The 26,292-nt window shown below is 35.9% G+C and overlaps 1 long non-coding RNA gene across 1 annotated transcript in view; it reads left to right on the top strand.

Annotated features, from left to right (window-relative positions):
• Positions 1 to 12,758: 12,758 nt before the first annotated feature.
• The window catches only part of LOC144617218 (uncharacterized), an 88,376-nt gene continuing 74,842 nt past the window's right edge, over positions 12,759 to 26,292 (top strand). Inside the window, exon 1 of the long non-coding RNA XR_013557471.2 lies at positions 12,759 to 12,864. This is a non-coding gene — a long non-coding RNA (uncharacterized LOC144617218). The remainder of the gene's footprint in view (positions 12,865 to 26,292) is intronic.

The raw sequence follows: 26,292 nt of genomic DNA on the forward strand, positions 1-26,292 counted from the left end.
ATATATGATTATGCAAAGGAATCTGGAGAGTGTAACTGTGGCTGAAATGTAAGGATAAAAATACTCACTCATGCACATCTTGGACTGTTCTAGGCAAAACACCCTATCTGCTGTGACTTGCCTCTTGGTCTCTGTCTCTGTCTCTCTCAATCTACTTATGGAATTGGCTCATGTAATTGTGGGATTGTGGAAGCAGGCCATTCTGAAATCTATAAGTCAGATCAGCAGTCTAGGAATTCATGTAAGATTTAATGTTACAGAACTATCTGATATCTGCAGGGCAGGCCAGCAGGTGGGTCTCTATGTTGAAGTCTCAATGGTGAATTGCTTCTTTCATGAGAAACCTTGGTCTTTGCTGTTAAGACCTTCAACTGATTGGATGAAGCTTAGCCACATTATGGATAGTAATCCATTTCATTGAAAGTCTATTGATTATAAATATTAATCACATCTAAAAAATATCTTCACAACAACATCTAGACTGCCAAACACTGAACATTATAGGCTAGCCAAGTTGACACATAAAATTAACATCACCCCCACTAAGGTAGAACCAACTTCCTCCTCCATGTGTTGCTGCCTTTTTTGTTGCTAATACTAAGCCCCAGTCTTATATAGATACAGAGCACAGATTACTTACTTGAAGCCAGATGGATGGGAGTCTAAAAAATATAATCTTTGGCTTTACAGTTTAGAGAACTAGGAAGTCAAAATGGAAGTGAGTTGGAATGGGTATTGAACGAGTCAACTAAGTACACTTTCTGCCACTCAACATCCACTCAAACTTTTCCCACATCCAAACTTTCAAACAAGAACAAGAATGACATAAAAGCAAGAACAATATGCTTAATGTAATTCAACAATCCTCTGCTCAAATGAAAACTCACTTTTTTTCTCTTCAAAGGGGAAGCCCCAAATCTCATGTGTTTCTGCATATCTTTCTGGGTAATGTTTATTTCTACTCTGGGGCACTTACAATCACATCTTGGTATTTTGTAAGCTATAGACTAAATTATGATATTACCAGCAAAGACTTTATCCTATATAAATTCCTACATAAATTAGTAGGAAAAAGGTATACAGGAAAAATAAAATCTTTCTTTTCTTTCTTTAGGAAGAAAGTAAAAATTGCCTACTCATAGTCCTCATTTCTGTAATTTTTTATGAGGCTTTTGTTAATATTTGTAACTGGTCATAAATCTATGTTTATTGTTTGTAACATCCTTCATCTCTAGGCATTCTTTAGTTAGATCACTATTCATGAATTTCTGGCCTTTCTTATTTCTAATTTAACCCTTTTGATAAAGTCTTTTTTTTTTTTTTTTTTCACACACACACACAGAGGTATGAGCTGGGGAGGTGGGCAGAGATAGAGGGGAACACAGAATCTGAAGCAGGCTCCAGGCTCTGAGCTGTCAGCACAGAGCCAGATGTGGGGCTCAAACTCATGGACTGCGAGATCATGACCTGATCTGAAGTCAGGCACTTAACTGACTGAGCCGCCCAGGTGCCCCAATAAGGTCTTTTTAATACCGCTTTTTAAAATCAAATATATTTTGATATATAATGTTTCCATCACTGTTTATCCCAAACTATTTTTAAATATCTATGAACATTTTTTCACCCATGATATATTTAGAAGTAATTTTTAAAATTCTCCAAGTATATGGGAATTTTCATTGACTTTTTTGATACCGATTAATTGCATTGTGATTGGAGAATATGGTTGATAGCATATTTTTGAATTTTTTGTACTATATTATGTTATGCTGCACTATACTATATTATACTATACTATACTATAGTATGTTGTACATAGTATACTTTAGTATGTTGTATCTGATAACCGAGAGAAGCACTTTGAAAACTTTCACTATGATCATGAATTTGTCATATTTTCTCATAGTTCACTCTTGTATACTTTGGAGTTACTCTCTTTTAAATTGCTATATCTTCTTAGCGAATTTAAACTTGTATCATTATGCAGTTACCCTCTGTATTTATCTTAGTGGTTGTCTAATGTTTTGCCTTCCTAACATCCTTTCTAATTTTTTTAAATGTTTATTCATCTGAGAAGGCGGGGTTGGGGTGGGAGCAGAGAGAAATGGAGACACAGAATCCGAAGCCGGCTCCAGGCTCTGAACTGTCAGCACAGAACCCGATGCAGGGGCTCAAACCCACGAACCGTGAGATCATGACCTGAGCTGAAGTCGGATGCCTGACTGAGCCACCCAGGCGCCCTGTACATTCTTATGAAAAAGAAGACTGCTTCTTTCTTGTGAGGGATCCATTCTTTCTATACCACCATTCTCAGGGCTGACTTGCATTTTCCCCATATTCTTAAATAAATTTTCTGTACTCTTAAGGATTCAGTTGGCTTTAGTGTGCTCATTGCAATGCATTTATTTCTCTGTGGGTATTATTTTGGTTTTTAATTGGTTTTCTCAGTTCTATAGTCTTACTAATTCTTTTGTTTCTTCATCCCATCTTTGAAGTCTCTCATTGAATTACTGTTGTTTTTTATATTCTTCTATTGTAGAAAGCACTTGTAGGGAAAGTTCTATTTCTTTGGTTATGATTGCTTGCATATGAGGCTCTATATTCATCCTTTAAATCATATGTTTCTTTAATTCTATTTTTTCTTTTGTTGTGTGCTGACATTTTTAAAATTGAGGCTTTGCCATTTTTTTCTCTTACTCATTTATAACACAAATAGTCTTATTAAGATATTCCTTCAGCTTTGATATAAAAACAATGTGTGTCCCGCTCCCTATAATTTTCTATGCCAATTTTGGACTCATATGCATTTTCTCTGGTAGAAAGGTTCAAGCTTCCTACCTTTTCCTAAGGCAAAATGCAGCCCTGAACCTTAGCTTCAACAGAATGTCAGGACCAAGTCTATACCTGTCATCTGTCTATCTTTTCTCCTTAAACTCTGTTTTGTTCCCCTAAAATTCAGATAGGAGAAAACTAAGTGATAGTTATTTGTTCTATTCCTGGAGTCACTGGGGAGTGGGATGGAGCAGAGATACACCTGACCTGGAGATCTTTGTATATCAGTGTCCTATTCCTCATAATCCTCTGTTTACCCACCAGAATTTAACTTCTGTTAAGGTTTTCTCATACTTACATTTTCTTTCGCTTTGTTAATTAATTGCCCTTTACCTTGAATTTTCCCCCACTTCATATGGTCACTATGATAGCCCCTGATAGATATTTGCCTTATTAAGGGAATACTTAATAAAATTCCATTGTAGATGACTACAAGACAAACTCTTGAGTGTGGAGTTGGTTATTTGTTTGAGCTTTTTACCCTTCCACCCGACTTTCTACAAATTGGTTGGAGGTGTGTTTTAAGTGAGTTTATTAGGGTGTGGTATATTTGTCTTCTTCCTTTGTTTATAATTTTTATCTCTGAGTGGGGAGGTGAGGTTAGGAGCCTATTGAGTCATACCGATATTTTTGGCTAAACTTTTCAAAGACATTAGCCTGAGTTGGTGTTCCTTTCTTTAAGCAGTTGGAGTTGATGTGCCAATTTCCTCTTTGCAGGATTTGTTGTTGCTATCAGTTCCCTAAGATTTTGGAGAAATAGAAAAATTGATATCTGGCCTCACCTTCCTTCTTGCTCTGACATTGTTCAGAATTTTTAAACATGAGGTGGTTTCTATATTTATCTCAACCAGAAAATGCTATCAATCTGGCTCAGCAGCAAGTGGTCATTCATCTAAAATATGCAAGTTGCAACTCCATTTGGTGACACAGGGAAGGAGATGAGCCTGAGGTACTGATGTGTGGCTGTTTCCCAGTAGCATTACAATGCTACTGGGAACACGTTGTGTGTCTGAGTAAAAAGACAATTTGTTAACATTCGACATTAACCTTTGCTTTAAGAGAAAACACATAAATTTTTGATGTCATTTCAATGAACACCTTAGTAACTGGAAGAAAAAATAGTTATATTATACTGGAACATCAGAAGTAAAATGTAATCTGAGAATTTTAAGTGATGTATATAGTAAGTGACTATAGAGATATTCATGCACCCCATGGACAGTCAAGTTTTCATCAAATTATACATAATAAAACTCAGAGAAATGAAGCATACGTAAACTCTTGAGAAGTTTCCAAATAGAAAAGGTAGCATTGATTTTTTTTCCTAGGTGCTACTTGTGAGTTCTGCTCTACTTGTGAGTAATCTTTTTTTAAAAATCTTTGTCCATATACGTACTATACTTCTTTATCCAAACCAGTGACACAGCTTTATAAGACTCTGCTCCCTCTATTTGAAGTGAGAAATTGAAACAAGTAGAAAAGATGAGTTGAAAAGCAAAAGAAATATGAAATAAATTGTTACAAGGAATTCAGTAAGGTCTCAGGTCCAAATGTAATTCCTTTTTCATATTTTAATAGTAAAGTTTTAAAAGATAGAATAAACATGGAAAATTCAAATGGATAATTATTGGCAGTAAAAGAAAATGAGTCAAAATCATTGGGAATATTAAAATTTATGTTCTTATATTCTGGTTTCTCTTGATTATTAAGTGTCTACTTTCCAACCCTTTGCCTAATCCCCCTATTCTTAGAAAAGGTAGATGGCTAAGAGAAAAAAAAGTATGTGTGATGTTCTTTCTGCCTTAATGGTAGCTTCCTAGTATCCTTCAGCCTCTACCTCTTAGAATGCTACACATCCATGCCTTGTGAAGAACTCAGTCTCCTTCAGACTCTTTCCTTCTCCCAATCTAAATACAAATATATTCTAAATTCTTAGTGCCATCTGGGGCTCTTGCTGTATCACACTGTATATCATATTTCTGTGTCTACTATTTTTACCCAAGAGTATTTAAACTATAAAATATAATAAAGTAAACATTAAAGGGAGCCTAAGTGTGAGAAAGTAAGGAATATAATGTCATATAATATCAACATTTTCTACACTCTTGTGGACCACACTCAACAGAAGAGACTCAGACTTCTATTGTCTTTGTTCTATAAGTCTGCCCATCATCTTATGGCTCACAGATCCATCCCTCCCAACCCCAACCTGTCAGTTCCCTGAGGACACTGTTTCTGCACACAGAATTCCCGTGGTGCCTCTTTGCTCCTACACTGGCCCTAACTAGAAGCAGGATAGTTATTCTTGTTCCTCTACTTCCAGCCCATTGTTCCTTTTCTCCACTTAAAGAATCCCAACCTCTTTTCAATGCATATCAAGAAACAACAAACACTTCACTTGGCCAAACTTCCCTTTCCAGCTTCTGCCTCAGATCTCTGTTTTCTTTTACTGAAAATTTCTTGGTAACCTTATATTTCCTGCTGTCACTAGTTCATGTCTCACTCTCTGAGAAAACCATCACATAGGCTTTCGAAGGTGGCATGAAGCTGCTGTCATCCATCAGCCTCTCTTATGACTTCATATAACCAAATCAAGTCTAATTTCTCATTTGCTCTACTTTCTGTTTCATTCAACACAGTTGAGGGGCACCTGGGTGGCTCAGTTGGTTAAGTGTCTGACTCTTAATTTTGGCTCAGGTCATAATCTCATGGTTTGTGAGATCAAGTCACATGTTGGGCACCTTGCTGGGTTTGGAACCTCTTGAAGTTCTCTTTCTCCCTCTGCCCATCTTTTGCACATGCTTGCTCTCTCTGAAAAACAAAACAAAACAAAACAAAACAAACACAAAACCACACAGTTGACCACTCCCTCCTTGAAATCCTTTGTTTACTCAGCTTGCAGGACACTCAACTCTTGTGGTTCTCATCCTATCTCACCAGTCTTTTTCAATCTTCTTTTCCAGCTCCTGTTCTCTTCACCAATTCTAAGTTTTGGAGTGCCCCCATGACTTAGAACTTTTCTTATTTCTAAATTCATTCCATAGTTGATCACATGTAGACACCCAACTTTGAATACCATCCACTTACCAACCATTCCTATCTGAATTTCTGACTCATATGTTTAACTGTCCACTCCATAACACATATTCCTGTCAAAAACAGAGCTCTTGATTCTTTCCAAAAACTCTCTTTGTCTTTTCATTTTTGTTAATGTCATTCCTCTTCCTCTATTTGCTCAGGCCCCTCCTACACCTCTTCCAATCCATCAGCAAACCCTGTTGGCTCTACCTTCAGATTGTATCCCGAGTTCTACGCTTCTAACTGTGCAACTACTGTCATCCTTCAGGCCATTATCATTTCTTTCCTGGATTGCTGTAATAGGTTCCTAACTCACTCCTCTGCTTTTGACTTTGTTTCCCTGATGTCTTATTTCCTCATGGAAACCAGAGTGACACTTCTAACATGGAGATCATATCATGTCACTGCTGAATCTCCAGTACCTACAGTACTTTCTGACACATAGTTGGCACACAACAAATATTTGTTGAATGGATGAAAAAGAAAGGTTCTTTAGGGAAAAAGGTTAAATATGGTTGTTAGCCCCAATATGTATATATATTTTAGCTCCTTTGGGAGCCCAGTCTCATAACCACTCATAAACTGCCTTCCTGAATTTTTTAGACATCATTCACCTTCTATCATTCTTCTTTAACATCCAACAGATTAGCACCCCATATATAATATTGAGAGTAAACTTGTGGTTTACCACAATATAGGGCTTGGGTATTGATGTCCTCCCTTTCGTTCACTACCATCCACTAAGGGAATTCACTGACAAGTAGTTCATTAAGGTAAGAGGTAATGTATTCTCATGGTACTTCAAGTTACTTTTCAGAAAACAACATATTTGTGCTGCAGTTCAAGGTGTCAGACATGTAGAGGCCATAATGTAAATCAAACTATACTAGGTGGCATCATAGAGGTTTGGGGAAGAGGATTTGCAGACCAGTGAGAGAACTTGTGTTGTTCCTCAAATCATACAACGTACTTAACACACCAACATGGATCAGTTTTTTTTTTAATTTTTTAAAAATGTTTATTTATTATTGAGAGAAAGAGAGAGACGGAGTATGAGCATGGGAGGGACAGAGAGAGAGGGAGACACATGTCTGAAGCAGGCTCCAGGCTCTGAGCTGTCAGCACAGAGCCTGATGCGGGGCTCAAACTCACAAACCACCAGATCATGACCTGAGCCGAAGTCAGATGCTTAACTGACTGAGCCACCCAGGCACCCCATCAACCTTTTTTTTTTAAGTTTATTTATTTATTTTGAGAGAGAGAAAGAATGTGGAGGGGCAGAGAGAGAGAATCTCATGCAGGCTCTGTACTGTCAGCACAGAGTCCAGTGTGGGGCTCAATCTCACGAACATGAGATCATGACTTGAGCCGAAACCAAGAGTTGGTTGCTTAACTGACTGAGCCAGCCAGACACTCCTGTATCATCAGTCTTAACCTTGACATTCATTATTCAGAAATGTGGATATTTTAGGAGGTTAGCATTCAGATTGGGTTCAGTAGTTTGTCATTTTTCTAAAGTGCACATACTACAAAATATGAAAAACCAAGGTCTCTTTTTCCCAGTAAAACTAAATTTCTGTAATCAATCCACTGACTAGTTAATTAACAAGAGTGGAATTAAGCTCTCAGGCCATGAAGCATTTAATTTGCCTTGGAGTCCTAATCTAGTTAAATGCCAACCCTCCAGGGAAAGACACTATCTTCCTGCATTTTAGTCTTGGTAAACTGGAATTAGAAAGAATAAGGAAGCCCAGAAAGAAGAAGTAGGTTTTGGCCCAAGCAGCCCTTTGGCAAGATTGAACTGTATGCTTACATTTGATGATCTCAGTTAATTACTAAGAAAAAAAAGATTTAGGAAAATCAATTTATATATTTGAAAGTCCTCATCTATATAACGCAAGGCAAACCAAATTAGTAAAAATACCAATACAGGTTTGTCTCAATATTTTCCTGTGACCTTGTAGTAATGAATGGGAAAAAATAAGAGAAAGCTGTTGCCTTTTCACTAAATCTATTTTAAGATCATGAATTACTTCAATATATAAGAGAAAAGCAAAAACACTTTTCATTGTGAAACAATGGTGCCAAGATTTTATGGCTCTAGAGTCATCCTCCTGAAGAAAGTTCAGTCACAAAAAGAGCAGACAATTTAAAGTCTATAATTAGCACTCTTCCCTTTATTTTTGGCTGTATCTGATGCTAGGGGACCCACGGTGAACCATGCCAGGTCTCATATTCAGAGAGGAGTAGAGTGAAGGCTAGTGTTCTGTGCGGTACCAACAGCAGCTTCCACTAAATTTCGTTTGGGATGCCAACTTTAAATGTTGCTGAGTTTGACACCAATTTAGTGATATTTAAGAAGCTTGCTTTGTGTCAATACCTTTCACTTTCTTTGAGTCACTGTAAAGAATGACACATCTGCTTACCAAGTAAAAGTGAATGGCAGTTCATGCCAGTCAGAAATTTATTTAAAGAATTTAAAGTCTTTCAGAAATCTACCATTCTTTACTTAAAGAGATCTATTTCAGTCCAGTGGCAGAAATCATGAATGCAATCAATTATTGAAAAGAGAAAGTAGCATGCTGCTGAAAATGTACAGAAAAATAAGAAAATAAAGGGACTGCTGTAATAATATAAAGGATTGTTCTCAGGGCCCAGACCCAGCACCAAACAGGATTATTATCAGTGAGCATGAGATAGAGCCAAAGACTCCTTGCTCACAGTCTGGCTGAGACAGAGGAAGACGGGGACATGAGAAACAAGGCAGGAGATAGTGGATTGGAATTAGTAAGGCCAGCATATAGATGAATATTAAACCACGTGCTTGTTTGTGCAGAAAGTAAAGCACAAATAAAAACTATGGAAATAAAATACTATTTTGCCACAAACAGAAACTGAATCTTGAGTTTATCCTTGCCAAGTGCAAGATAGCGAGAGGACAGCTCAAGAACAGACTGAAGCATATAATTTGATTTTAAAAAGTGAACACAGTTCTCTTTCTTTGAGCTCAGATGCTACACATGCCAAGGGAAATGATCTCCCAAATTTCAAGCTTCATCACTGAAAAGGACTAGAGGGTTGTATTTATACATTAACTTTGATTCTGCAAATGAAAGTTTCCTTTTGGTAAGAAATAAACAAACCGCCCATCAAAGAGCATTTTGTTTGCTCCCCTGAAGATTCTAAGTACAAAAAGGATGGACCACTTTTGTTTCCTTTAGGGAATCAGGACAGCTTTATCAGTCTTTGCATGTGGGTCTTTGAAGTAGGCAACAATCACATATTCTTTCTGTCTTTCACATGGGAAATCTTTGGCCGTTGGAGTTAATGGGCCTCTGAACCTCAACAGTAGTCTGTTTATACTACTACAAGGATCCACTGATTTAAAATGCTCTAGATTAGAGTCTTAAACTCAAGGATTTTGTTAGCTTGGCATGTAGTACTTAAAATACTATTTAAAGATGCAGATGATGAAAGCATTTGGGCCTTTTGTTGGACATATGTCTTGAAAGGCTGAAATTGGAATTAATTTCAATATTTGAAAGATGACTTACTTTTATCTGGGCTTTTCCCCAACAACTTCTAGCATGAACATTATAAATGTGTACAGTCTTCAGCATGAATAAAAGATTATCATCTTTTGGCCCAAGGGAGAAGTAAGAATTTTAAGAGTATATTGATGTATATTCAAAATGCCTATGGGTATACTAAAAAAAGAATACATTAAGTTGTAGTAAAGTGTCTTTAAGGACATTAGGTTAGTGCTGAAGAAGGTGGAGCTATGCTGTATCCCAAATTTGCTAAAAGTCGTAGTCAATTCTTGTTCTGAATATTTTCCTAGTTAGTGATTTTGGTGACAGTGACACAAGATAGATGGAATCTTTCTTTTCCCCCCTCCAAACTGCAAATCCACCTTTTACCACTGCTAAGTATGTTGTTTCAAACAAGTTAAGTTGTCTTGGCTTCCTTATTCCTAAACAAAGATGATATCACTTATCCTAGAGTGTTGTTTGAGGATTACATGAGAAAAGAGGTGTGTAGCAGAAACTGAAGCTAAGACTTGCATGAGATTTTATGTGCGTAGGCGATATTATGTCATCACCCCACCTCCATTAGATGTTTGCATTCTATACGGTCTAATTTACTGTACTGAAAATGTCTGAGGCCTGGTTACATCCTATCCTTTGCATATGACAACTCAGACTGCAGAGAAAGAACTTAAAACTTGCTGATTGCTACAATTTAGCTTTGGGCTTATGTAGGTCCAATTGATATACATGGGTGAGGGGGGAGGGGGACACAAAGGTATTATGAATAGATAGCAGAGCATTATTACAGGGACCTTTGGAGGAGTTCCTCATGAATGAGGTAGAGATCTGATGGTTTCAGTCGGATCTCTACCTTCTGAGGTGTCCTGCATGTATACCAAACAAGCTCCACCTTGGTTCCAGGGAAAGCTGTAGGGCAGGGGCCAAGAAGATGTGGATATCTGATGTGGAACAAGAGTGTAGTGGGTTCACCATTAAGCAAGGATCAGCTTCTGGCTGCAGATTTGGCTGCAGGCAATGGTACAGAGGTTGACAAAGACAGCAGTGAACACAGAGCCACAAGCATTGCTCACCTGCCCTCCTTAGAAGCTCCAAGACAGTTAGATGAATGGGGAGCAGCAGCTGGAACTTATCATTAAGTGGATGCAGGGGAAAACTATTTAAATGACTGAGCTTAGTGGGGCACCTGGGTGGCTCAGTCGGTTAAGCAGTTAAGCATCTAACTCTTGATTTTGGCTCAGGTCATGGCCTCACAGTTAGTTGGTTATTTCAACCCACCACTGGGCTCTGTGCTGACAGTGCAGAGCCTGTTTGGGATTCTCTCTCTCTCCCTGTCTCCCTTTTTTCCTCTCCCTCTGCCCCCACCCCCAAAAATAAATAAACTTAAAAAAAATGACCGGGCTTAGCATTCTACAGTAGGTCACATTTGGACAGCTCATGGAAGGGCCACTGAAAGTTCCTGGTGATCATCGTGGAAAGAACTCTTAGAAAGGTATCTAGAATTCTTTTAGCATCATGAATTGGCATTTCCTTATAAATGTGACCCTATTCGTTTCACTAACCAGTGAAGCCCAAGACATGCATATAAAAAATATAGTCCGGGAATGGCACCGAGCAAGCAGTTAAGAACCAGATGTTGCTGTTATTATTGTTGTTGTTATCAGTTTTTAATCCTAGCATAGTCCATATCTACCATTTCTGTCAACATATATTAAGTGTGTTAAATAAACTTTTAAAAAATGTGTCACAGATCACTCCTGAGATCTGTACAGCTCTTCTGTAGCAATCTGAAATTATAAAGTTACTGCACAGAAAGTATTATATAGAAAATGAATTCAGAATCAAGGAAAAAGGCAAACCTGGCTACATCCAGTACTTACCATCCTATTTCATGTTTGTTCCCTCCATGGCATCTGTCAGCATTAGTTTAATGCTACTTTCCCACTATTACTGTCAATGGCAGTCTATTACTATGATCACCAAAGCCATGATCCTGGTGCTCCTTCCGTACTGGGAGTGGGTTGTTGAGTTGCTGTGCACTATAGCATGAGATGTGGTCCTTATTCCTATCCTTCCTGGACTCACTTATAGAATTTGTGCTTCCTGTCTGCTCTGTGTGATTAGAGGTCCTGGTTCCCAAGGGACTGAGGGTGATACTTCTAACCAGGGGGCATAACGAAGGGCCCACTAAACCCCAAGCTATGGCTTATGCCTATTTATTTAGGGCCTCACATACCAAAAGTTATCAGGCAAAGAAATTAGATGCTCCACTGGCAGATAATGGGAGTCACTATGGTGTCTCTTGATGCTTTTATGCCCAGTGATAATAGCAAATGGGCTACTCCAGCAACCACAGCCTTGACAAGGATTTTGTATTTAGGGGTTTAGACACCGTAGTTTTGAGATAGGTTGGCATCATGCCACAGGGGCAGCAGACCTGGACTAGTCAAAGTGCTGTCTGAGTTTGATTATAACCTAAAATAGGTGGTGGAGGAGATAGGTAATCAGTGTAAATTACAGCCCCAACAAATACAACAGTGCAACAAGAATTGTAGTTTGTACCATTAATCTTCCTACTGTCTTTTTTTTTTTTTTTCCAAAAGAAATTGTGACAGTTATCCATTTTAAATATCTGTGGTGGACTGAGGATTGAGTACATTTAATTTGGATCATGAGTGTTTCAAGTGCTGGGCTGTAGCAAAAGCTGTCAGTCGACATTTATGTCTCCCTGGCACAAACTCTATACACATTGATGGCTGCAAACATCTGTCAGCAATCTGCCCGAGTACTTTTTCTGGTTGAAGGAATGTGCTTGGCTTGTGTGCAGAATAGGCTGGAAATGACTCAAATTAACAACCAACTTGTGGATGGAGTTGGTAGAGAAATGCCATAGTTTCCTCACGTCTCAGATAGAACAACTCTGAGGGGTGTTCTACAGAGTCTCTCAGAGGACCTAAGAGAGAGCCTCAATTGCTCACAATAGGGAACTGTTCAGTAATGTACCCTATTTTGGCTTTGTTCCCTTCCCCGTCTTACTTTCTCATTCCCTATTGGTGCTCCTTGGAATCATTTCCCCAGCAAATTATTTTCATACAATTCTTTGCCTCAAAGAACCCAACCCAGGACAAGTGACAAAGCAAGTCAGAGTTTTGAACCTCCTACCACTAAGGGTCTAGTAGAGGAGAAAGACATTACTCAAGTCATTACATCATAATTGTAAAATTGCAATTGTGACAGTATTGCGCATTAAGACAATTTGTATGTGTGTCTGTGTGTGCGTGTACTGGACTTAGGAAAGGTCTTCCCCAAGGAAGAGATCTTGGAGCTGATAAATGCTACAGTTTCCTCATGTGAAATAACTATAACTATATATTATAATAGTGATTAGAACACTGTATGACACGTGGTAAGTACAATACAAGTGTTAGGTACTATCAACATTATTATGATCTTCTGATACATCAAAGATGAAAACCGATGAATTTTAAGATGGATTATTGTCCAGAAACTTTCATTTTATTTTAGTATATACAGCTGCTGCTTTAACAGGGCTAGTGGAAGGCACTGTAGCAGAAGGTCTGGAATCAAATACAGGCCTCAGTGCTTGCCTCTGAATAACCTTGAGCAAGTTACTTCACTCCTGTATTCTTTTCTTTTCTCTATTATGGAGAGGGAGCTAATAATAGTACCTACTTCACCGGGTTATTTTAGGAGAAATGAGCTATTATCCACTAAATACAGGTAAGTAGGTGACATATAGTATGCTTTATAGCAGTGGGAGCTACTCTGATATGCACTTTTAGCCATCGTTCTCATTAGTTCATTCTTCTTCCATTGTGATCCTCTGATAACATTTCAATAAGCATCTAAGATAACACTTGGGAATAACTTTTAACTTTGGAAGAGCCCTTAGTGTAGAAAGCCCTGCCTTTACTACTGTGATACAAATTTTATATTTTCTATGACTTTAATGTCTTTAGATTAAAATGTCACACTGCTACTGTTGTATTATCATTGCAATAAGGTCCTTATGAAAATGACTCTTATTTTGTGTGTCTATGAGCGAAATAATCACTCTGAAGTGAATGGTATTGTCACATTGCTAAGAGCCTCTCAGGTATTTTATGCTTTTCTCTTTGGCTTCAATGATTTCATCATAATTACTACAGCAAAATACCACATATTTTGCGCATGAGCCTAAAACCCTGTGTTCTTATACAATTATCTTTCAAGGACTGATTGTAATGTTTCATGAGGTAGAAGAAAAACATTTTTTTTACTTGCAACTTGTGTTTAAAAAGAGAATTATGAGTACTCCTATACAATTTTTTATTAGAGCACATTAAATTTTTGGCAAGCATTGTTTATTTATTGCAAGTGGCCTTTTTTTCTTTAAACTCTAATATGATACTGAGATATTGGGAAACAATTCCCCTTTTAGATCAGTTCCTACTGTTATATGCTTTTAGTGCATTTCTTTGTGTATACACTTTACTTTCTCCATTGTTTTTTTAAATTTCTTTAAAAATCAGATTAAAGTTTCTCACTTTTAGATAAGGATCTATGAAACTGAAGATTGTTTTCTAATTGAACTTTGCTCTACTAAACAACTGGGCATATGTAATAGTATTAAGATGATAAAATTTGGTTTGAATAATAATGTACATTATTAATATATCCTAACATGTTTTCCTTCATGTTGCAAAAATATTCCTAATATATTTGGTTTAAGAAATTTTCCTATTATTGACTCAACTTTCTAGCTCCAAAAGGAGATTTCTAAAATCGATTGATTTTGCTTTTGATACTTCAATAGTTTCTGAAATCCCTTTTGGTTCTAGTATCTATGACACTTAACTGAAAATACTTTGAAAAGAGCATTGTTGAGTTTTTAATACTAAAAAATGTGCATCAAGCTTACTTTAATGTTCTTGTGTTGTATCTGACAAGTTACTCCAAATCTTTAATGGCTTGATTTTTATAGAATGTATTTGTAAAAATTCTTGGAAACATCTAACTCTCCTTTAGCATTATATTGCATCTTGAGTGAGCAGGAGGTGTGGTAATCAGTCTCACTGTGAGTACTGTCATAGAGTCTAGCCTGAGGCACCAATAGGTACAGAAACGTACCCTTTACTATGAGGTTTCTCTGGTCTGTCCATTCAATATACATGACTGAATATTAAAAGAAGAAAAATCCATGTGTCCTTTAAATAACCTTTAAGCTTCAATATATGTAAATTCATTGAGTAGTCATTTCAGTTTTAATTTTTGTGAAAAGGCATTTTCAAAGATGGAACATCTGAAATTCTATTTCAGATCAGTTTGACAAATGAACATTTGCCATCAGTTTTGATGATAGAGAACACTACCTTGAATCCCAATGAAGAAAACGTATTCCCTCAAAATAATTACTTTCTTTTCATAGTGTACCTGTATCATAAGAAAATTGTGTTCAGTTATTATTATAGTTTGAATTCTGTCAGTAAAAATTATGTCAAAATGTGTCTTTTCTTATAAGAGTGCCTACATAATATCTTTGATTTTGCCTCTTGTCCTACAAAACCTAAAATATTTACTATATGACCTTTTATGGAAAAAAGTGTTATGACTGCTGCTTTAAGGAAATCATTGTGGTTGTAGGGAGGTGAGGAATCAGGTAAGATGTTAATGCAGCAGTTTAGGAGAGAGGGGATGGTGTTCAAAAATGAGTAGGAGAGTCAGAGTGGTCCTCTGCCTAAAAAAGAGAATGCTGAGTCTTTTCCATGTCTCCGTGGCAAAAGGGGGTGTAGGATGAGAGTCATATTCCCTGATCTGAAAAAAGAGATGTTAAAACAACCACTAATAAAAATTGGAGTTGATAATAGACAACATATATCAAATGGTTCTTTTTATCAGGTACTGTTATAAGAGTATGACATGAATTAACTTATTCAGTCTTCAGAATAACCCTAAGTGGTTCAAACTATTTTATCTCCATTTTGTAGATGAGGTGTCTGAGGTACAGAGAAATTTAAAAACTTGCCTGGTGTCATAGGAGCAGTAAATAGAGACACTGGGATTTGAACTCAAGCAGTCTGATACAAATACTTAGCCCTTAGGCACTGCTACACTCCCTCCTCCATAAACAAGGGAGGCAGTTAGCTCAAGTCCTAGATGGCTATCTTCTGAGGCATGTTTGTTTTACGGCCCCCTTACCTAGTAGAACAAGGGGAGAGGAGTAGGGAAGAGATGGCAGGGAGGATAGAGAAAAGTGTGAGAGAATTCTGCATTTTCAATGCTCAGTGTTACAAGGATGGAGGAGGGTTATGTAGACTCTGTGGAAGAAAGTTGGGTTGTAGTTATCTTGTGAGGACCTGATGGCAGAGATGCCTGCTGAGATTAAGATCCAAAAAGCAAGAGGTAGAGAGAGAACTGGGGGAGGTTAAGCTGGAGAGTATCTTTTATATCAGCAAACTGCAGTGTGGAGACTCCTATATATTTTTCTGAAGAACCCACACATGTGCCCTTGTTAGGGGGTGGGGCAGAATTAGGACACCTGCCATGGTGTTTAGTAACACGAGGTATTTTTTAAAAGGGGTCTCTTTTTCTTGAACATGTTTCCTACCCCACGTCACCTCCAACAGTGAAATAAATGTAATGCAAGCAAGATTGGGTTGTTGGGGGTAGGCAAGGTGGGGGTGCAAACTGGTGGTGTGAGAGAAGCAGAAACAGAATGAGGGTAGGAAAAGATGGGAAAGATAAAACCAGCCTCCTTCTCACTTTAGTTCCTTTACATTGTCTCTGAGCCTGTCCAAGCTGAGGGGAGGCCCAAATTTTTTCCTACAAAGGCATCACATACTCAGAGAGTGTGAATCAATTTTACTATGGAATAATGCCAATAAATAGTTCTGGTTCTACAGCACTGCTGCAAAAGAATTTCATGAAACAAGTTGGGGCAGAGCATCTTTGGTGGTAGTATTGACTTTAAGTCATGTCATATAAATTCTCTTTGCAAATAAATTTGCCATGATTTTTAAAACTCATCAATGAAAATTCGTGGCTCTGCTCACTGTATAATGTCGCTCCCTATGTCTATCCTTAGTTTCAATCTGCGACGAGCCCAAACTGATGGAGACAAAGGTAAAGTGAAGTGAAACAGCCTGATCTGTGCTAACGAGCTGTTCATCCTAGAATCTGGGAGAACCGAGTCTGTGTAGGACTTGAAGAATTATTATCATTATTGCTCTGCCACTTAATATATTCACCAAAGCAGTAAGATCAATAAAACTGGGGAAATTGGAGGTGTGCTCTTAATATTCAAAAAGCCAAACTTTCTCATCAAATTTCATCCATTCAAGCAATGTCAAAATATTGTAAACACTAAGTTCATTCATTTATTCAACAAAATTTTATTGAATGCTTAGTATGTACCAGGCTCTGTTTTAAATACTGAGGTTTTAGTAGTGAAAAAAAATTAAGCAAAATTCCTTTCTCTCATAAAGCTTATATTTAGTATATATGGGTAGGGGTGGTTGGCAGGAAGGAGACAAAGAGACAGACAATAAACAAAACATGTAAGTAAATTATATACTATGCCAGAAGGTGATATATATTATGGGGGGAAATTAAAGCAAAGTTGGGAGAGTAAGGCTATGTAGAGAAATGGTTTGCAATTATACCTGGTTTTTGTCCAGGTAATATATGTATAAAGCAAAATTACTTTGCACATAGCAAAACATCACACAAAGTCTACTTGTTTTAATCAGTTGGGAGAATCACAATATAGGCATCTGTTTTTCAGGGTGGGAACATGTAATTTTGTAATGAAGAGAGTACAAAGGGACAGAACAGCCTAGCTGAGCATTGTATACTCACCAAGCATCTCTGCACCCTGGTCCCTGGTCTTCCAATGAAGTGATAAAACTATTTCGTTGGAAGTGAGTGTTCTCATAGTGCTTGTAAAGGATTTAAGGAAAGGTTTAGAGTGGAAGACTGAGGTCAGATACATTTATCTCTATACTAGTTTTCCAAAGCATCCAAATATCAAGGTATCCATCCATCCATCTATCCATCCATTCCAAATTATTGATTATGTATCATATCCCAGGAATTTTGAATAAGTGCTGAAACAATTATAGAGGTGTTCATGTTCTAGGTTGAGAAATGAATAATAGGATTAATTAGGGGTTATGTTCTAGAGATTTCATTTGGTGCTACTATTTAAGGAAAATGTTTGAAAATTTCATTTGACATTAAAACAAAAATACAAATGATCCCTTAAGAAGTGGAACCCTTGAAGAGTATATAAAAGCATATACTTTTTATATAGTGTGTGCAGAAGATCTTTAGTTTAATGGTAAAAGTGATGAGCCAGTATAGACTTCCATAGAAAATTTAATTTCAGAGTGTGAGAAGTATTATAAAAATAAAGCTTAAATGGAAAATAAGAGGGCTTAGCAGTTGAAATATCATCTAAATAGTATTAATAGTAAGAAGAATTCTAATTATTGATACAATAAAAGCCATCTTTGAGTAGAAATAGTTTTATTTCATTTAGTGTCATTTTTAAGATGGCCCTGACAGCTTCATATTAATATACCATTTTCAAATTCCTGTGTTTATAATCATTATAATCTCTTTAAAGGTAAATATTGTAATTATAGAAACATTTAATAAATGTATTCTCATATACTTTCAAAATACTCAAATAAAATAATAGTTTCAGTTGCCACAATTAGTTTAGTTTTCTATATATCTGTTACATATACGTGTACATAAAGAATATATAGTTTGGGTAACTAGTTTGTAAAATAAATGGTATTACACTGTGAATATTGGTCTATAATTTGCATTTTTACCTTATAGTTATACCTTGGAGATCCTTCCACATTGTCTAAATATGAATATATCTTATTCTGTTCAGGAGCTGCATTGTATGACTTTTCATAATCTTTTTGTTGTTGTTGTTGATGGGGATTTAAACTGTTTTCAATTTTCAGTGTCACAATGTCACAAAGAATGTCATTGTATATGTCTTCTTCCACACACAGATAGTTATTTCTTTAGGGAAGATATTAAACAGTACAATTGCTGGGTGATAGGGTGTTCATATTTGAACTTCTAGTGGTACTGATGAATTATTCTCTAAAAGGACTGTGCCAATTTACATTCCTATCAATAGTGTATGACAATATCAAATACCCCCAAAACCCAACATATAATAGTATCAAACTTTAAAATGATTTTCTAACTACTATGGTTTTTAAATTGATTTGTATGAGCTTTGTATCTAATGTGGGAAATAATCTTTGTCCCATTATAAAGACTGAAAAATATGCTCTTTTCATCTGTAGCTTATCTATTCTGGATATTAATCCCTCTCTGTTTGTTATATAAGTTGATAATACATTTTCCTCAGTCTGTAGCTTTGTTTCCTAATTTTTAATTTTTTTCAGAGTTATGCAATCATTTAATGTTTACAAATAACAAAATATAAAATATTATACATATAATTTAAAAAGTTTATGATATGAATGAAGTTCATGTGATTTAAAAAGTTTATGATATGAATGAAGTTAAGTGAAAAAGAAGGATATGAAGTTAAGTGAAAAAGTAAGCTGGGGCTTGGGCAAAGAAAAGCGGGTCTTACTCTTCCTGCTGCTAAAGTTTTTTGCTAAAGTCTAGGTTATTGATTCTTTTAAATTTTAAAATATTCTTTAAAAATTATTTTAATTTACTTTTTATTTTATTATTTTTTTACAGAATTTTTTAATGTTTATTTTTAAGAGAGAGAGAGAGACAGAATGTGAGTGGGCGAGGGGCAGAGAGAGAGAGGGAGACATAGAATTCGAAGCAGGCTCCAGGCTCTGAGCTGTCAGCACAGAGCCCGATACTGGGCTCCAACTCACGGACGGTGAGATCACGATGTGAACCGAAGTCGGACGCTTAACTGACTGAGCCACCCAGGTGCCCCATATTTTTATTTTTAAAACTTTTTATTTTGCTCACCCAGTGCTCATCACCACATGCACATTCCTTAATCCCCATCACCCATTTCACCCATGCCCCCATCCACCTCCCCTCTGGTAACCATCATTTTGTTCTCTATAGTTAATAATCTGCTTCTTGGCTTGCCTCTCTCTTTCCCTTTCTCTCTCTCTCTCTCTTTCCCTTGCTCATTTGTTGTGTTTCTTAAATTCCACATATGAGTGAAATCGTATGGTATTTGTCCTTTGACAGGCTTATTTTATTTAAAATTTTAAATTGTAGTCAAAATTATGAACTTTCTCTTTATGGCTTCTGTGTTTTACATATTATTTTTAAAAGCATCTTTTATTCCAAAGTTATAAACATGGATTCCTATGTTTCTTATAATGTGTTTGCGGCTTTGACTTTTACCTTTATATTTTTAATCCAAGTGGATTTACTTTTGCAAAGGTATAAAATGTTCAACTTAATTTTTTCTCTCAATTTACTGAGAAAAAAATCTATTCATGACTATCCCCTCCCCACTGAGTTATTTTATTACCACTATCAATTATTGTGCAATTATCTATACGTGGGCCTATTTCTGCAATCTATTGTTACAATAATCCATTTATCTCTTCCTGAATCAATACCATAAGGTTTTAGTTTCTACTTCCTTTTGACTTTACACTGCCTGCCACTTGCATGTTAATATTAGCAAACTAAATACCATGTTTCCCAGAAAGGATCCTGGCATAGAGTAGGAGTTAAATTGACATTTATTGAATTTTTTTCTTTAAAATCTGAGTTGCCTTTGGCAGACTAAAAAAGTAATGTATTTGATGATAAGAGAAATTGGCTTCTTTATTCTCTTTTGCTGCATTTCATCTTAAAATTTTTGGATTACAGTAAACCCATTTTATGAGACTCCTCCTAGGGGAGAAGCTAGCAGGTCATGACTTCTGCATTTGTAGATAGCTGTGTTTACAGAAAGATATAGTGATCTAGAACCCCCTGTAGCCCTTTTTGGTTAAGGGTTTAAAGAAACCCCCATTCTTCCTTTTGATTGTTGTCATATACCTTTAAAGAAAACATGATTTAGACATGTTAAGTAACTGAGAAAACATTGTTTTCAAATGTTTTATTGATGATTTTATTTTTTATTTTTTAAAATATTTATTTATTTTGAGAGAGGGAGAGAGAGAATGCGCTCATGTGATGTAGGGCTTGATCGCATGAGCTGTGAAAGTATGACTGAGCTGGAATCAAGAGTAGGGCACTCAACCAACTGAGCCACCCAGGGGCCCCATTTTATTGATGGCTTTAAAATTTAGGTAAATATCTGCAACACAGCAGAATACACAGCATGAAGTAATCAAAATTAAAATAATTTTAAACTTTTACTAAAAAGGTCTATTATGTTAATAAGAATATTGTGAAAAGATGCCCTGAAAAAAGGCAGAAAAGGAGATAAACCTAAGGAGAGTAGGGGCAGAAGCAAAATAACCCTAGAGACAACTACCCTGTTAGGCAATTAAGTCATTTCTCATTGTTGGGAGAAAAGTAATTTTATTTTTATTTTTTATTAACTGTAATCTCTTTATAAAACCATTTGGATTTAGGTCAGGATAAAGAGCAACTTACTTCTAAGTGTTTCTGAAATGCACATTAGAATAAATGCTTAAGTGAACTAATTAATGAGTAATAACATTTCCCCTCTTGCATTCTTATAAACTTTCTTTCTTGTTAGTCATCATAGAACTGTTTGGTCTTTATATTCTATATCCTTTTGGAATTACTGTGATAAAGAAATAAATTTGATATGCTTGATATTGTTATTCAAAGAAACAACGACTACAAGTGAATACGTCATTGGTCATTATAATTCATCAGGCATTATAGACAGTAGGAGTTAGATTATGAGTAGTAGGTTGAGAAAAGCAAAGGTCCCTGTAGGCTGGGGCTTGGGGAAAAGGAAAGTGGGTCTTACTCTTTCTGCTGCTAACGTCTTTTGCTAAAGTCTAGGTTATTTATTCTTTGTAAAAAATTTTTTAACATTTATTTATCTTTTTTGAGAGACAGAGGATGAGCAGGGGATGGGCAGAGAGAGAGGGAGACACAGAATCTGAAGCAGGCTCCAGGCTCTGAGCTGTCAGCACAGAGCCTGACGCGGGGCTCGAACCCACAAACCATGAGATCATGACCTGAGCCAAAGTGGGATGCCTAACAGACTGAGCCACCCAGTCGCCCCTAGGTTATTGATTCATAATCATGTTCAAGGCCTAACTAGAAAGAGCACTTTGTAAGCACTTGGAAATCCAAATGTGATACGTATGGCATTGATAAACTTCATTTTCTTTGGTCTTGCTTAGTCTTGCTCATATTTTGTAAGATGTCATCTAGCTATTGCTATATATATTTCTTTAAATGGGAAGATTTTTAAGGGGAATTTATTTCCTAGTAATAAAAATTACTTTTTGAAAATCGAATTGTTTCAAAATATTGTTCAAACCTTAAACTGACTTAGTGTTTAGGGGTAGAGTGAAAATCTATTTTATTTGCATATGTTGATGTATGCTACTAACATTTATTTAATTTTTTTAAGTTTTTATTTAACTTCCAGTTGGTTAACTCACAGTGTAATATTAGCTTTAGTTGTACAATTCAGTGATTCAACACCCACATACAACAGCCAGTGCTCACTACAATAAATGCACTCCTTAATCCCATCTCCTGTTTAACCCATTCCCCCACCCATCTCCCCTCTGGTAACCATTACCAGAGAACCATTTGTTCTCAATACTTAAGACTGTTTCTTGGCTTTTCTCTCTCTTTCCCCCCCCCTATGATCATTTGTTTCATTTCTTAAATTCCACATATGAGTGAAATCATATGGTATTTGTCTTTGTCTGACTACTTACTTAGCTTAGCATAATACACTCTAGCTCCATCCATGTCATTGCAAATGGCAATATTTCATTCTTTTTTATGGTTAAATAATAGTCCATTATATCTATCTATATATCTGTATCTATATCATCTATATCTATGTCTATCTATATCTTTATCCATCTTCTTTATCCATTCACCAGTTGATTGATATTTGGGCTCTTTCCATAATGTGGTTATTGTAGGTAATGCTGCTGTTAACATTGGGGTTTATACTACTGCCATTTAAATCATCTTAACCCCATAGTGCTCAGCATTGCTATTAGATATTATTGAAACTTTAAAAAATTCATCATCAGATTTTGTTTCAAATACTGATTAAAGGTAGAATATGACAAGGATATACTTTCTTAGTCCTAGTTACAAATACATTTTTCTTAACTGAGTGTTCATATAGATTTGGAGAAATTAATGACTCATCAAAGCCTTTCCAAGAAATTAAACTAAGAAAATATTTTCAGACTTGTCATATTAAACTTATTAGGGAATCAAGTATATTATCCAATAATTAGAATTAGACAGAGTCCAGTGCAGGAGGAAATAGTGGATATATAATCTCTTTCATCTTCTAGCTAATTATTGGCCTGAGAAATCTCTTGATCTTCTTTATCTGGGAGCTCAGACTCATATTAAAACTTCAGTTACAGCCTAAATAACTTCCTAACACTGCTATAAAGAGAAATGTAAAAAGATGGATAAGTATCTTACAAGTCTGTACATTTATTGTTATGAACTCCTACCTCAGTGACCAATTTATAAGAAATATTACCATCACTGTACTTGATACCTTTAGACACTTAATAATATGGTCCATTTGGAGACAGCTCATACTAGTTGATTGTGCTTAATGTAACCACATTCCCTCATTTCAAATGAAAAATGATTATGAAATGTCATTGTTTGGAATTTTCTAAGTATCTATAGGATACAGAATTGTAAGTATAGTCTAAAGACTTTCATCTATGAGCATATTCACTCAAATATTTGAGTTCAAGTATTTTTGGTATTCACTTACCCATTGGAGGAATCCACATTTTCAAAGAAAAGAAATACTTCTCTATGGGCATTTCAGAGTATGGGGTAAAAGGGTTTGACTTCAGTAACAAACTTTGGCTGGCTGATTATGCATTAACAGGATAATTGAATGAGCAGCACTGGAGGTAGCTTCTTAAATATAAAAATTGTTTGAGTTTGGAAAGTTTCTTGTAAATTCAGAATTCTAAATGTGAGCTAAGCAGGGTTGCCACTGCAATCTTGCGGTAGTTGAGTTGATTTAGACTCATTCCTAGAACCCATTCATCAGAAAGAACATAAATCCTAGTGCACACTGAGTAAACATGCTTTGTGGTAAGTTATGAGTTAATAGTTGCAATTTATCAATCAGTCACTTGTGAAATTTGTTTTGCATCAATTCCACTAATCCTGGTCACCTTTAATGAACAAATTAACTTAATTTTCTGAGCTTTCAAAGTGGTGGGCTCTTTATTAGACCATGCTGCTCTGTGCTGAGGCCTTCCTTGAGTGGTAAACCATCTGTTTACTGAATGTGTCCTCTCTATACCTGAAGTGAGATACTATTCATTTATTCATTTATTGACCATCTTTTAGCAAATGCTGTTCTAACCACAGAGGATACAGCAATGAAGAAAATCGACAAAGTCCTTTGTTTATGCAACGTAGGCCCTAAAGTGATATTATTATAAAATAATAAACATAAAAGTCATTGAAAATCTTTTAGTTTAGTTCCCTCATTTCAATAATCAGAAAATGAATGCTTGTAAAGGTAAAATCTTCTGTCTTCAATCAGGCAATTAGTTAATAGTAGAGCTGAGAGTTAAAGCTCAGGTCTTCTGTTAAAAAATAAAAATAAAAAAAAAAAAGCTCAGGTCTTCTTACTGGCTGTCAAGAAAAAAGAAGATGATAAAAGAACAACAGTGGGGTTTCCACTGACTGCTGAGTCCTTCTGGTAAGGAGGAATGAGTGTCACTGTGGCTTAAAATAACAAGATGACAATTTAGTTATGAAAAAAGAGGAGTTCAAAATATAGACTCAATTCAATTACTGTGACACTAAGAAAATTAATCTCATGACTATTTGACTTAAGAAACAATGCAATAAATCTTGTGTCCACAGGGCTATAAATGAACACATTTTTTTTTCTGTGTTTTCCTACTAGCCCCTAGCAAAGTAGCAAAAAGCAAGACTTTGAAGTTCAAGTCCCTGGATTTACCTGCTGCTCTCCACTGCTTAAAAAGTGGCAACTATTTACTTCCAGGAAAGTTAAGTGCTTTTAGAATGGGTTCAAACTTAAGCAACCATCAACTTAATATAAATTGCAATATGCATAAGATGTTATATATAAACCTAATGGTAACCAAAAATCAAAAACCAGTAGTAAGAGATATGCAAAAAATAAAGAGAAGGGAATCCAAGCATATCACTAAAGAAAGCCAGAAAACCATGAGAAGAGAGCAAGAGAAGAAAAGAACAGAGAAGAAATACAAAAATAACCACAAAGTAAGTAACGAAATGGCAATATGTACATACCTATCAATAATTACTTGGAATATAAATGGACTAAATGCTCATATCAAAAGACATAGGGTGATGGAATGGATGAAAAGCAAGACCCCTGTGTATACTACCTACAAAAGACTCATTCTAGACCTAAAGACATATACAGATTGAAAGTGAAAGGATGGAAAATCATTTATAGTGCAAATGGAAGTGAAAAGAAAGCTGGGCTAGCAATACATGTATTGGACAAAAAAGACTTTAAAACAAGACACAAAGAAGGACACTATATAATCATGAAGGGAACAACCCACCATGTAAATATTTACACACCCACCATGGAAGCATCCAAACACATAAAGCAGCTAATAACAAAGGAAGTGATCAATATTAATACAATAGTAGGAAAATTTAATACCCCACTTACTTTGATGGATAGATCATTCAAACAGAAAATCAACAAGAAAACAATGGCTTTGAAGGACACATTTTGACTAGAGGGATCTAACAGATATTCCATCCTAAAACAACAGGATGCATATTTTTTTTCAAGTGCACATGGAACATTCTCCAGAATAGATTGCATTAGGCCACAAAACAAATCTTAATCAATTAAAAAGACTGAAGTCATACCATGTATCTTTTCTGACCACAGTGCTGTGAAACTAGAAATCAACCACAAGAAAAATTCTGGAAAGAAAACCAAATACATGGAGGTTAAATAACATGTTATTAAACAATGAATGGCTCAACCAAGAAATTAGAGGAAATAAAAAATACATGAAGACAAGTGAAAATGAAAACACTATGGTACAAAATCTTTGGTCATCCTTAGTGGGAAAAAACTGAAAGCTTTCCCCCTGAGATCAGGAACATGACAGGGATGTCCACTCTCACCGATGTTGTTTAACATAGTGTTGGAAGTGCTAGCATCAGCAATCAGACAACAAAAGGAAATCAAAGGCATCAAAATTGGCAAAGATGAAGTCAAGCTTTCACTTTTTGCAGATGACATGATATTATACATGGAAAATCTGATAGACTCCACCAGAAGTCTGCTAGAACTGATACATGAATTCAGCAAAGTCACAGGATACAAAATCAATGTACAGAAATCAGTTGCATTATTATACGCTAATAATGAAGCAACAGAAAGACAAATAAAGAAACTGATCCCATTCACAATTGCACCAAGAAGCATAAAATACCTAGGAATAAACCTAACCAAAGATGTAAAAGATCTGTATGCTAAAAACTATAGAAAGCTTATGAAGGAAATTGAAGAAGATATAAAGAAATGGAAAAGTATTCCCTGCTCATGGATTGGAAGAATAAATATTGTTAAAATGTCAATACTACCCAAAGCTATCTACACATTCAATGCAATCCCAATCAAAAGTGCACCAGCATTCTTCTCAAAGCT

The sequence above is a fragment of the Panthera onca genome, chromosome C1 (genome assembly GCF_046562875.1).
Source record: "Panthera onca isolate mPanOnc1 chromosome C1, mPanOnc1 haplotype 2, whole genome shotgun sequence".
Classification (NCBI taxonomy): Eukaryota; Metazoa; Chordata; class Mammalia; order Carnivora; family Felidae; genus Panthera; species Panthera onca.